Genomic DNA, 12,474 nt, shown 5'->3' with positions numbered 1-12,474 from the left:
AAGCAGTATAAGTGATAGCCTTCTGACATGTGTCCCCATTTCCCCTTTTGTGAGAGCTTTATGTAATTAATAAATGCAACTAAACTCTCATTGGACCCCTTTGCCTCTTGGCCAATAGGAATCAGGCAAGCCATTGGGCTGTTGAATGCTCATTGGATGGACCCTTGGGAGACTGTCCAATAGTCTTCTAGAGAGCTTAATTCTCATTGGTTCTTTTATTAAATGTTTTTAAATTAATTAAACTAGATTTACTCTAGCCTAATTCTCATTGGTCCACCTCCAAGGCCATCCAATAGGAATTGGGTACACCTTGTGGGCATCTGGGCTAGGGAGCTGACATGTGTCCCTCATTCCCTTTGTGTAAAGGGAGCTTGTGTGTGTGTGTGTGTGTGTGTGTGTGTGTGTGTGTGTGTGTGTGTGTGTGTGTGTGTGTGTGTGTGTTAGTTTCTCTCTCATCCCCTACTCCCAAGGCTCGCCCCCTCCTATGTAGGGATTGATAAAGACTTTTGGGACACACACAAAGCATCCAATTCCCCCCATGCTTGACCTTTGGACACAAGCTTTGAATTTTGGAACCTTAGCATTTTGGAAGTTTTAATGGACTGTGGCCGGTCTGCTAGCTTAACCAATATTCTAGCTTTTTCTCCCCTGGCACTTCCCCATATTAAATGATCAGTTTAACACGAGAAAATCATTTAGGAGAATTAGATATTGATTATTATGACAGTCACCTCCATCCTAGCCCACCACTAGCGATTGGTGGTTTAAGCTTGTTGCCATCATGTATTGCCCCTACTCCTACCACCGCTGCCCATTGCCACTCCTCCCTTCAATAAAGTAGTCTCTGATCCCCCTCCCTTCTCTGTCTCACCCACCCCCCACTCTCTCTCTCTCTCTCTCTCTCTCTCTCTCTCTCTCTCTCTCTCTTGCTGACTTAAATTTGAATTACAGTTCCAAAAGACAATAATACAAGAAGTTCATATGTGGTCATATCTCTCTCTCTCTCTCTCTCTCTCTCTCTCTCTCTCTCTCTCTCTCTCTCTAGCGCTAACGAGGAACAATTACAAGCTTAGCAAACAATTAATCTCTTGAAATTCCTCAATAGCTCTACTTTTGCTTGTCTCTTTATTTTTAAAAAAAACATCAAGCACTAGCAATATCGCTAGTGCTTGAGACTTTCGAAAAAATAAAAAATAAAAGCCTGGCCTCTAACATTCTCTCTCTATCATCTCACTCATCGCTAGCGCTCACCAGCCGCCTCCCCCTAGCGCTCACTTGCTTTACTTTAGCTTGACTCTTTTTTGTTTTGTTCAAATGTCAACTCTCGATCCTTGCCAACACTCACCAGTTCCCTCCCTCTTCTCTCACGTGCTCCCTCCCCCTTCTCTCAAGTGTGGTAGATTGGTTATACCATTTTCCTCTTGAATAACACTCAAAGAACATTAGACTCTTGAGTTCTCTCACGAGACTTTAGCTTGTCTCTTTCTTTCCCTTTTTAAAGCAAAACTCACAGGTTCAGTGAATAAATTAAACGAAAAGGAATTAGCCTTATGGATCCATGGCTTATTCAGAGCTTGTCTCTTTTTTTGGCCTACCCAAAGGGCAAAGGCTATAGAGATGGTTTCTCTTTTTTTGCTGACTAAAATAGAAAAAAAATGTGGAGTTGTATTTTTAAGCTTCTTTTTTTTTTTTTTTTTTTAGGTATGGTGATTGGTTGAAACAAGATAGTGAGCACTCATTTAAATGAAGAGTGGGTAGCCTAAATCGAATGATGGAAAGGTCTTGAGAAGAGTGTGTAAATCGAATGATGGAAAGGTCTTGAGTTTTGAAATATGAAGTTGTTTTGGCTGGCTAAAAATAGAATTTTCTTTGGGGAAAACAATTTTGATTGGTGCGTGCTGTGAGCACTCAAGAGAGAGTCATAAGTGCTAGTTGTTGGAAAATGTTGCCAAATCGAACGTATCCAATGTTGGTAGGTGAATAGGGTTTCAAGAGGGTACAGATGCCTATTGTAAAACATCTAGGGCCATCACTTCTTATTACATGCTTCGTCGTGTTCTCTTCTCCTCTGAGGCCTTGCCCTGCGTCTCTTTCTTTGCCAGTCCTATTTGCTTGGGAGTGCATCCTCTTACGTGGCAAGCTAAAAGCATTAGAGCATGGAGCTTCTACTACAGCACTGTCCCTGCAAAACCCTTAGTGAGTGGTGTTGCCTTGCGTGCATTCAAGCTACTATCCATGGTGCTCTGTCGCTCAGCTTATACAGAAGCATGCATTCAAGCTACTGCCCATGGTGGTCTGTCGCTCAGCTTACACAGAAGCATGCATTCAAGCTACTGCCCATGTTGCTCTGTCGCACAGCTTACACAGCAAGGCAGTACCAACTGAGCGTTCTGTCGCTCAGCTTACACAGAAGCATGCATTCAAGTCGTTGCCCAGCAAAGTCTACATATTCCCCCTTGCCCTCACTTTGAGCGGGAGAAGTTGCTCAAACAACGCACACACCCTGTGGTGGGCGTCCACGGAGGATGCACAGCCCTGCTGCTTTCTCTGCCTCCAGCTCGTCTAAACCCAGCCTTATTTTATCCGCAGCAAAAAGCTATGGTGAGGTCATGTTTAACGCAAGATTTAGTGCCGTGGGTCGGACTAATGCCGACGACTGCAAGATTTAGGGGTTTGCCAAAGCCTATTTGGTCGACGAAGATGAAGATGCTAATGTTGTTGGCATGTTCAATGTCTTCGCGATAGTGTAGATGGGCGGAAATGAGCTGGAGGGTAGGTACGTATGGTATGATGTTGGAGGGAAACAACAAGGTTTGAATCAACTGCATGACCATCTCATCTGAGATCAAGCATGACAAGAAGAGCACGCAGGCGCCAATGCAGTCCTCATGCAGGATATTGAAAGTAGTATGCAGGAGTGCAAGGGTCTCACGCGGGTGCTTTGCAATTCGACCTCTTCAACGAAGGCACAATAGTGCTTCTTTATTGGAATAATAGTGGGATCAGGATCAGGTGCATCGACATTTTTTGCAGCGCTTGCTCTGAAGAAGGACGTGGTCCTGGCACTGATGCAGTGGACATAGAGCTGCCTTTTATCAGGGCCCATGAGCGGCATCGAGATGCAAATGCTACGGCTACCTGTTTCCTCGTGAATCAGCGGTTGGTTGTTGACATGACATGACCTCATGAAGCGGCTATGCACGGACCAGAGAGCTTGCAAGCAAAGAAGGCAGAGGCGTCCCTTTTTGGGCGCTCCTCCTGACTTGATGAAACAACGACTTTGATGATAGGTGATCGTGGACCGTGTTGTTTGGGGTGGTGACCCTGTGGTGGGCGGCATGTAGTAGGCTGCAGATCATGCAATGACCTTTGGTTTTGAGGTGTGCCTGCAATGTGCCCCTCAGCCATTAAATTGCAATATTTGGACCTTATATTGAGGTTCCGTGTGTCTTTGCGCAATTGTATGTGGCCCGCGGGCCTCATTTTTGTGTTTGTCTTAATACTTGCAGATATCTTCATCAACGAAGTTAAGATTTTGCCAATATTGCTCATCTGTTGCTACATGCACCCCGAGTTTCTGCATGTGCTAGTCCTCGAGCATGCTGTGTCAGGCCTTGAGCCTTTGCATCTGAATTTTCTTCAGCCTGAACACATGTCTTTTGTAGGAACGAATTTTTTTACCATAAGATGGATTGTTTCCAAATCTGAGCGTTTTCACTTGCATTCCCTGATCTGAGCGCTTTTGTGTTGAGGCCCTCACTATTTCATGGGCTACTTTGGCTCTCTACTGAGGTTACTACTCTTGTATGTATCTTGAGGTTGAGGTTATCGACTGCTTATTAAGCACATCCTTCAGATTTTTCGAGTTTTTTGAGCGCATCTGCTTGCGAATTCCTTTGCTAACCTTGTTTTAATCCTTATTTTGCATTTGGTTGAGCCATGTTCCAATATTCAAAGTTCGGCTTTAAATCTGCTATATATTGTGTTGTACATGCCCTTCTATCTATCTTCCAAGTCAAGGGCCCTCTTTTTCCCTACGTGAGCAAGTACCATTGCTCATGTTAGCATGATCCTATGTTCTCGTGCGGTACGCATGTGCAAATGAGAGTTGACAAAAAAAAGGTGATTGTGGATGAGCTGTACTTTAGAGGGGTTGCTACCATTGGTTGTTACCGCCTTGCAGATGATGTTCTGCTTTTGAATGCTTGGAGTCCTATCTTAGTGTTTGGGGTCTCTATAGAGATGATAGTTCCTTGATATATATATATATATATATATATATATATATATATATAGAGAGAGAGAGAGAGAGAGAGAGAGAGAGAGAGAGATTTGCTTTATATTGGGGGGCACAAGAAGGAAGAGGAGGAATTGAAGCATCATGGAGCCCCCTGTGCCTGCAGGAGAGCATGGAGTTGGGCACGGAACTGGCTATGGGGAGAACAAAGTAGCTCACTCTACAGGGATCCAGGGCATTGTTGTTGCTCATCGTGAAGGCCCTCTGGAGAAGGTGAAGGACAAGATCAAAGGGCAGAAGCAGCTGCATGAAGGGGCCGGTCATCATGGCGTAGATGAAGGCAAAAACAACTCCAGTAGTGAGAGGGACAACGAGGACAGCCGGAGGAAGAACAGTCCATGGACTCTGCTAAGTTTTAGGGAAACAAAGCTGGCCGTCTGCACTTCGTCCAACATAACCATGTCGCCTTGTTGATGGAACTTGATGTACGTCAGCTCACTAGAACTTGCTTGATTACATCCAAACTTATCTAGTTTTGATGTAACACAGGCTCTGGAGTTTTGATGTAACATAGGCAGAGCCTCAGAGCCTAGTGGTTACTTTTTTTTGTATGCTACCAATGCTTGATAAAGTATTAAACATTTGCAATTTTAAGTGAGAGAGAAAGAGAGAGAGTCTAGCATAGAATGCTTCTCCCACAAAGATTTTGCATCTCTCAAAGATGAGTACCTTCCTTTGTCTTCACCTCACACTTCCTCAATCTTCTCTTGTGCTTAATGTGCCAAGCATATCACACACAAGATATCGGCATTTAACTTCATCGTAGACACCTTCGATACAAGTTGATTGATGTCTCCTACTTAAATGAACTCCACAACACAGCGGCATAAGCTCCACATTGTGAGGGTACTTCCATTCTTAGCTCTCTCATCAAGGTTTGGTAAAGCATCATGGACAACCTTCACCTGATGTGAAACAATAGAAGAAAAATTAAGAGAAAATTATCAAAATACCCCTTTAATTTGTGGAATACTCAAATTTCAAAAAAAATCGAAATGCCCTTGTATCTAATTTGATTACATTGTTCAAGATTTTCTAATCATTGTTCCTTTTTGACAAATGAGATTTGTTTTTGAGTGCTAGGGACTTAATTTGCCATAAATTAATTACCTCCAAAAAAGGCCAATTTTCACCTAAAAAGAATGAAGCAATTCATCTCCAAAGCCCATATGGTCAACTCAAATTCTAGATATGCATTGGATATTATAGACAATCATTGTTCATATGAAAAGCTACCAATTTTTTTTATATTTGGAAAAATTTGATCTCTCAATGAGGAGTATTTTGGAAAATTTGGAAGGCATTTTGGTAATTAATGACAAAATGTTGAGGGTATTTTAAAATTTTAGAGGTATTTTTGATAATTTTCATATATATATATATATATATATATATATATATATATCTTGAGAACGTACCACATCTCACTTTCCCTCTCGTTTATTTTCTATTTTGTCAAACATTAGTCCAAATGGAGATATCAAGAGAGTATAATGGTCTTTTATTATGAAAGTTCAGCCTCATCGTTAAACACAACAAAAATTTGTACTTTATTTGGTGCAGATTTTACGAATGGAAGGCCTAGTGATTTTATCACTTGTTTTAAACAAAACACCTCAAGTGGTTTTTTTAAAAATAGATCGCGGTTAGCGAGCCTTTGGCTTGTCTATCTTCTCTTTAAAAAAATACCTCAAGCACTAGCGATATTTTTAGTGTTGGAGGTGTTTTTCTTTATTTTAAAAAAAAAACCTTGCTACAACTCTAATTTTAAAAAAACACCTCAAGCACTAGCGATGTCGCTAGTGCTCGAAGCGTTTTTCTTTTTTCTATAGAAGCTCGCTTGTTGTAGCCCCCTTCCCCCCCCCCCCCCCCCCCCCCCCCCCCCCCCCCCTCTCTCTCTCTCTCTCTCTTCTCTCTCTCTCTCTATAGCTCCTCCCCCTAAAGCTCACCTCTCCCTCACCCGCACCCTCCCCCTTCTCTCTCTCTCTCTCTCTCTCTCTCTCATGGACATCTTCAACCCGGTGAAGCACTTCTCTCTCTTTTCGTTGGGAATAATTCTCTCCCTTCGTGGACATTGTCACCTTCGTGGAGCACATCTCTTTCTTTGTTGGAAGCTTAATTCAAAGAGTAAGCAATGTCCTTGTTGCATTTTCTTCGAGCATCAAAAGCACAAAATAGAGCTCACCCACAAGCTCGACTCCATCTCTCTCTCTCTCTCTCTCTCTCTCTCTCTCTCTCTCTCTCTCTCTCTCTCTCTCACACACACACACACACACACACACACAGTGATACTGTATTATTCTTGATTTTTCAAAATTCTAAAATTTCACCCCCCCTCCCCCCCATATTGATCTAACCCAGGACCAATTGGGTAGCATATAATCACTCGGGATACTACTTAAATACCATTGCTACTTATTTACACCATAGGGCTTTTCTCTTGTAATTAACCTAGGTTCTAATTAAGTAGCACTAGCTCTGGCCTGGCCGCGCGTGACTGCATTTCAGGAGTCCCTCTTCATCACACCACGAAGGCGGCCTCTCTAGTGGATTTTCCCACTCATGGATATCTGCACGCCAAACAGAGCAAACACACACAGACAGTCTTCAGGAAGGCGGCCCGGCTCACTGATGGCTCCCGCTTAGAGGCAATACATTATGTGCATTCACTTTTACTCGTTGCTTTTGGATTCTAAAACAGTAGACATGCTATGCCTCCACCTTTTAGCTAGCTATGAGATAGTGATTTTTTTAGAGCTAGACTCCGTTTGAAATTAAAAAACATTATCAGTTCTAAACTTAGAATGCACTCAATAAAAATAATTTAGGCTTGGTTATTGATAAAACCTCATTAATTTGACAAAGTATAACTCAAGTAAGTTGTTTTTTGAAGGAATACACCACTTGGGATAAAAAATGGGGGAATTATGATACTTGGAGATAAGTACTAGTAGAAGGCAACACTGTGTTTTGTTTTTTTAGGACTTTGCTTGTAAAAGGTAACTTTTTTTAAAAGATGGACATGGATAACAACTGGTATAGTCCATTGATACTTGTAAGACACATCTAAGGCTACTAACTGAATTGTTGTCTTGTTTGGATGGATGTAGGTAAGGACTCTATCTTATCTTGGAAGGTTTCTTTTACTTTGGCAAGCCGTCCTACACTGGATGGAACACTCACTTATGATTTGGGAAGTTCTTTTACTATCTATATACTGAAACGGGATCTCTTTCTACAAACATTGTACTTAAATGATTCTAATAATACTGAATTGTTTTTGTACTTATCTGGTCTTTGTTCCATTGTCAGTTGTCTTTTGAATGTTAAAGTTCAATTATGTCTTATTATCTAAGATTAAAACATCTACACACACACACACACACACACACACACTTGGTCAGTGCATCTGACCAGGGTAGCTATTTCTACTTACAGTAACTCTACCTATTGGTGTTACTACCCTAACTATGTATGTTGGTAAGCATTGTACCCGACACACTTCTGGCAGTTTGACTAAGCCTTTGCTTCGTGAATACAAGCAGCCTACTCTTAGCATAAGGATCTCCACCTTGGGCATGAAAACATTGAAATGATACTTGAATTCCTTGTTGCTGGCCTACTATGCTATCTTGATTAGCATGGCTGAATGAATACCACAAAAAACCTAATTCGGTGGTGCAACCCCTTGTGGATTAAACCTTACTTGGTTTGCTTGGATTAGTGTGAACCAATATTTTAGAACATGGGCTCAGTGGGAGCAATCCCTGAAAATTTCTTTAAACCCATAAGTGCTAGGCTTCCTTCTCGGTTACGCTCTACATTACCGGGGTAGTTTAATCTATCGAGGCAAAACTGTTCCCCTTCCACTCATAATGCTTCACGATACATCTTGATCGGATGATGGGCGGCTTGACACGACTCTGAGCCATCAACTGTTGGGTATGATTCTAAAAGCATCCTACCCTCCTATCAACAAGAGGCGAATGTCACAAGGCCTCGCCAAGCATGTTGCATGGTGCCAATCCAGAGTGCAACAAAGGCCAAGGTGGATTCTGTGTGAGTGACTACACATGAACGCATGGTCCAACTCTTCTTTACATATTTTTTTGATAATTTTTGGTGCACCCTTTTAAAAAATAATAGTTTTTTGTAAAAATTAGTGTGAACGGGCCCTTTTAAATTGGGCCCTTATAAATATTAGATCCACTCATAAACCACTTATTTCTTCAGCACATGTGAGCTCTTACCATACCCAATGGCGCACACAAAAAACCACCAAAGAGCATCCGCCTGCCAACAGAAACACTCTCCAATGATGTGAGAAGCCGGCGTGGCTTAAAGGCACAAGGAAACCATCGCGAACACCTGGATGTTCTAGAATTCTTCAAGCAGTGGACATGGTAGTCGGGCCCAAGAGTCATCGCGGGAAGAAGATTCATCACGTACACAACATCAAACACCACGTCGCAAAGTTAAGCAACACGCCAAGCGCTGGCGAGAAGAGCAGGGCCGTCAGAAATCGGAGTTTGAGAGGGAGTAACCACCGTGCCACCAATCGCAAGCATGACCAGTTAGAGCTCGGGTGGTCCATAGAGATACCGAGTCAGAGACAGAGCCACCATGGCAGCATGCTCAGATATTGCACACGCACCAAGCCAATGGGGGGGAAGACCCTGGGCCGTGGCCAGGGAGCTCTCCCCACAACACAAGATCGGCAGGCAAGGGAAGGGGACGAGTCAGAAGAGGCGGCATATCTAGTGTCAAAGCATGTAAATAGGTGCAAATTAAAAATTTTCAAGAAGCCCAAACACCGCCCACCAGCAAACATGCAAGTTCCCCCTAGACAACCTCGGCAGTGTCACAAAATAGCAAGGGCATTTGCAAAAATCCGGCACTACCAAAAGACAACCGAGCTTCTAATTTGACAAGCCCCCTGTGCTCACATGGTGAAGGAGGTGCTCAAAAGCTATGGCAATCAATACAGCATGCAAGCAATGGTGCTAGAGGCTAATCAAGAAGCTGCAGAGGCCCACATCATCTCTGTGTTGGAAGATACCAACCTCTTCACCATACATGCAAAGAGAGTGCCGATACAATCAAAGGACATGTAGCTTGCACGCCCATTGTGACGGGACTTTGAGCATTATCTGAAGTTACACCTACCTTTTTATATTACTCACCGTGCTTTTGTACTCATGATTTTGCAATGATAAAATGATTGAGAATTTTGTATATACTATCTCCGAATTCATTTGCCTTTTTTGGTTTCTTAATGTGTTTAAGTTAAGTGATTTTTGCATGAACAATTAAATTTAAACTTAATATTAAACTTAATGGTCCTGTTTGGCCCATCTGCACCGCCCTTGTGGCCACCCCCTTTTTGGCATTTTTTGACCTTGTATGCACTCCAGGACACTAGAAAATGTTAATATTAAGTGAAATCAGGTGTTTATGCAGCAATACAATGTAAATTCCACAACTGCTTTTTACTCGGATGATTTTTCAATGACACAATGATTGAGAGTTTTGTATCTACTGTCCCCAAAATGATTTTCCTTTTTGGCTTCTTAATGTAGTAAGTTAAGTGATATCTATGCATTGTGCATTAACAGTTAAATTTAAGCTTTAATGACTATTTTTGGTGTCCTGGAGTGCAAACAAGACCCCCTGTTTGGCCCATTTGCGCGTCCGTGTGGCCACCCCCTTTTTGGCATTTTCTAGCCTTGTTTGCACTCCAGGACACTAGAAATGGTCAGATATTCTACGAAATCAAGTGTTTATGTACCAACACTGTGTAAAACTCCCTTTTTCCCTATCTGGGCTGGTCTACAGCTGTGAACACTAGAAAAGCACAAGTGCAACTTCAATTCAACTTCCAAAGCATCATTTCAACCCCAACAACCAATCCTCACCAGCTTGACACTGGTCCCACTTATACTAAGTTGTTGCTTAAAGCAAAAAGGACGTCGCTTATTAAAACACGACACTAATTTTAGTAATTTACAAAATTGAGAGATCACATTGGAAAGAAAGTACAAGATAGAGAGGCAATTCAATATATATTTTATTACTTTTGAAAAGTTGAATTTACATCATCCATTTGAGGAGCTCATAATTTTCTTTGCCATTTCCTGACGCCTCTCTTGCGCGTAAGGCAACTCTCGACCAGGAGGGAGTACGCTATTGCCTGAGGGTCAGTTGAGCCAACAAAAGTGTGTATCCCTATTTGGGCAAGCACTTTGCCATGGAAGCCAGTGCCAAATGCTGTGAATAAAAGGGATCGACGCACTAGGAACACAAGTTGCGCATTTTGAGCAATGGTGCACAAACACAAAACCTTGCTCAGAGCTTTCAACAACCATGTCAAGAAATGGCCTTGGGGAGTAAATTCATTGTGTACCATGGCAACATCGATAGGGGGGGTTTTCTTATGTAATGTGCAAGGTAAGACTGAGGTCCAAGGGCCGTCCCCGCCTACCGCCCGTCCTTGCTGCAAACTCATCAAACTTTAGGACATCCTTTCATAAACCAGTCAAGGGTAAGAAAAATACAATTAAGGTTAGTAAAAAAAACATGGAAATTAGGGTAGAGTTTATCTCCTCCTCCTTGTCCTCCTCCTCCCTATTTCCCTTTCTACCCAAGTTGATGCTTGATTTCATCACATCCATGAGCTTTGGATCATCAAAGGGGGGGTTTTGTAGTGGAGTAGGCATCCTAGCGGCCACAACCTTGGCTTGCGTGGCCTGAAATTCTTCCTTGTCCACATGCAACTACTTTGCTGCCAGGACCTCCGCACACACAACTACAATAGTGTCAGTAATAACAGAGTCCCCAAGTGGCAAGAGCTTGCTTTTAAGGGCACTTGGCACACTATCTAAGGGAGATTGGGTGCTGGTGCATAGCACGCTCAGGAACTCATCCATGCGTAGACCAAATACTTTCTCCACGTCATGCATAAAGACATACTCCTTCCCATCCACTATCACTGAGTAGAAGCGATTGATTTCTACTTTTGGGACAGCCTCATCCATCAATGGTGCATCCTCTAGAGTGTCACTAGTGCCAGCCACAACCATGGATTTTTCAACCACCTTTTCGAGCCCCCTGGGGTACTCAAGCTGAAGTGATGGCCTTCTGCTCTATAGGGTTCATGGGGACACCCTCCTGTTCCTTGGTGTCCCTTATGAAGGACCCAACCTGAAGGTGCGGTAGGCGGAGCGCCTCTAAACCAAGTTACTCACTCGCAAAGAAGATGAATGTTACCAGTCAAAAAAGGTACTCCAACCCCAATTTGTGCTTCTTGAGTGCTGGCACCCCTGGGGCTTGCTCGTCCAAGAAATAGCATGCGTCAACGGTAATTTCTTGGAACCATCTCAACCACTTGGAGCATGGGTGATCACCTTTGTGTATGTAGCGCAAGAGATCGCAAGGCATCCAGATCCCTACATGTGAGGAGATAGATACGGCATATTTTATGATGTTCTCCTCCATGAACGCTGAAATATCGACAAATGCATCCATGCGGAGGGCAACTGTGGAGTCAAGGTCAAGGAGATGAGTAAAGAAGGTGTGGAGATCCAACTTCCCCTTGTAGTTGGTGTTCTCAAGGAAGAGGGTGAAGCGTGACAAAGGGGTGGATGTGGGTGCAGATGCAAAGGCTGTGAAGGCATTCATATCTAGCCCGGGGTGTAGACAGAGAGTGGAGGAGCTCAAGGGTTGCGAAAGTGAAAGGTTTGAATGAGTTATGCAGCCCCCTTTTATAATGGTCCCTTTTTTAAAGAACGCACTTTTCCCAAAAAAAGCCATATTTAGAAAAAGACACTTTTACCAAAACTGAACTTTCATCTCAATGTGGTGGTTAGATTTCAATAATAACTAAAGATGGTTCTAAAACAAGTTATAAGACGGCCATTGTAGAGTGAAAAATTATATTCAAAGTCTTAAATTCTTTGAAGCAAAGCAAATTGATTACATAGGGGATTGTTCAAAAAATGCAAGAGTTACAAAGCTATAACAATGCTATCATAGTTCCATCCATGCCCCAATCCTCATGGACCTTCATTTCGTCTTCCATTCTCTTCCCAATTTGTAGACATTCATTACAATAAGTAGGCAATGATCGTCAAAATTTGATGGAGTGAAAATTTGATGGAAGGATTCTCACCTTGTGACCT

At 42.6% G+C, this 12,474-nt stretch overlaps 1 pseudogene; it reads right to left on the bottom strand.

The window, feature by feature from the left end:
* Positions 1-2,643: 2,643 nt before the first annotated feature.
* LOC147451247 (uncharacterized) lies at positions 2,644-3,174 on the bottom strand (annotated as a pseudogene).
* Positions 3,175-12,474: the final 9,300 nt, after the last annotated feature.

This window comes from Adiantum capillus-veneris, chromosome 9 (genome assembly GCF_014529385.1).
Source record: "Adiantum capillus-veneris isolate H3 chromosome 9, ASM1452938v2, whole genome shotgun sequence".
Lineage (NCBI taxonomy): Eukaryota > Viridiplantae > Streptophyta > Polypodiopsida > Polypodiales > Pteridaceae > Adiantum > Adiantum capillus-veneris.
This window is presented reverse-complemented; position numbering and strand designations above follow the sequence as displayed.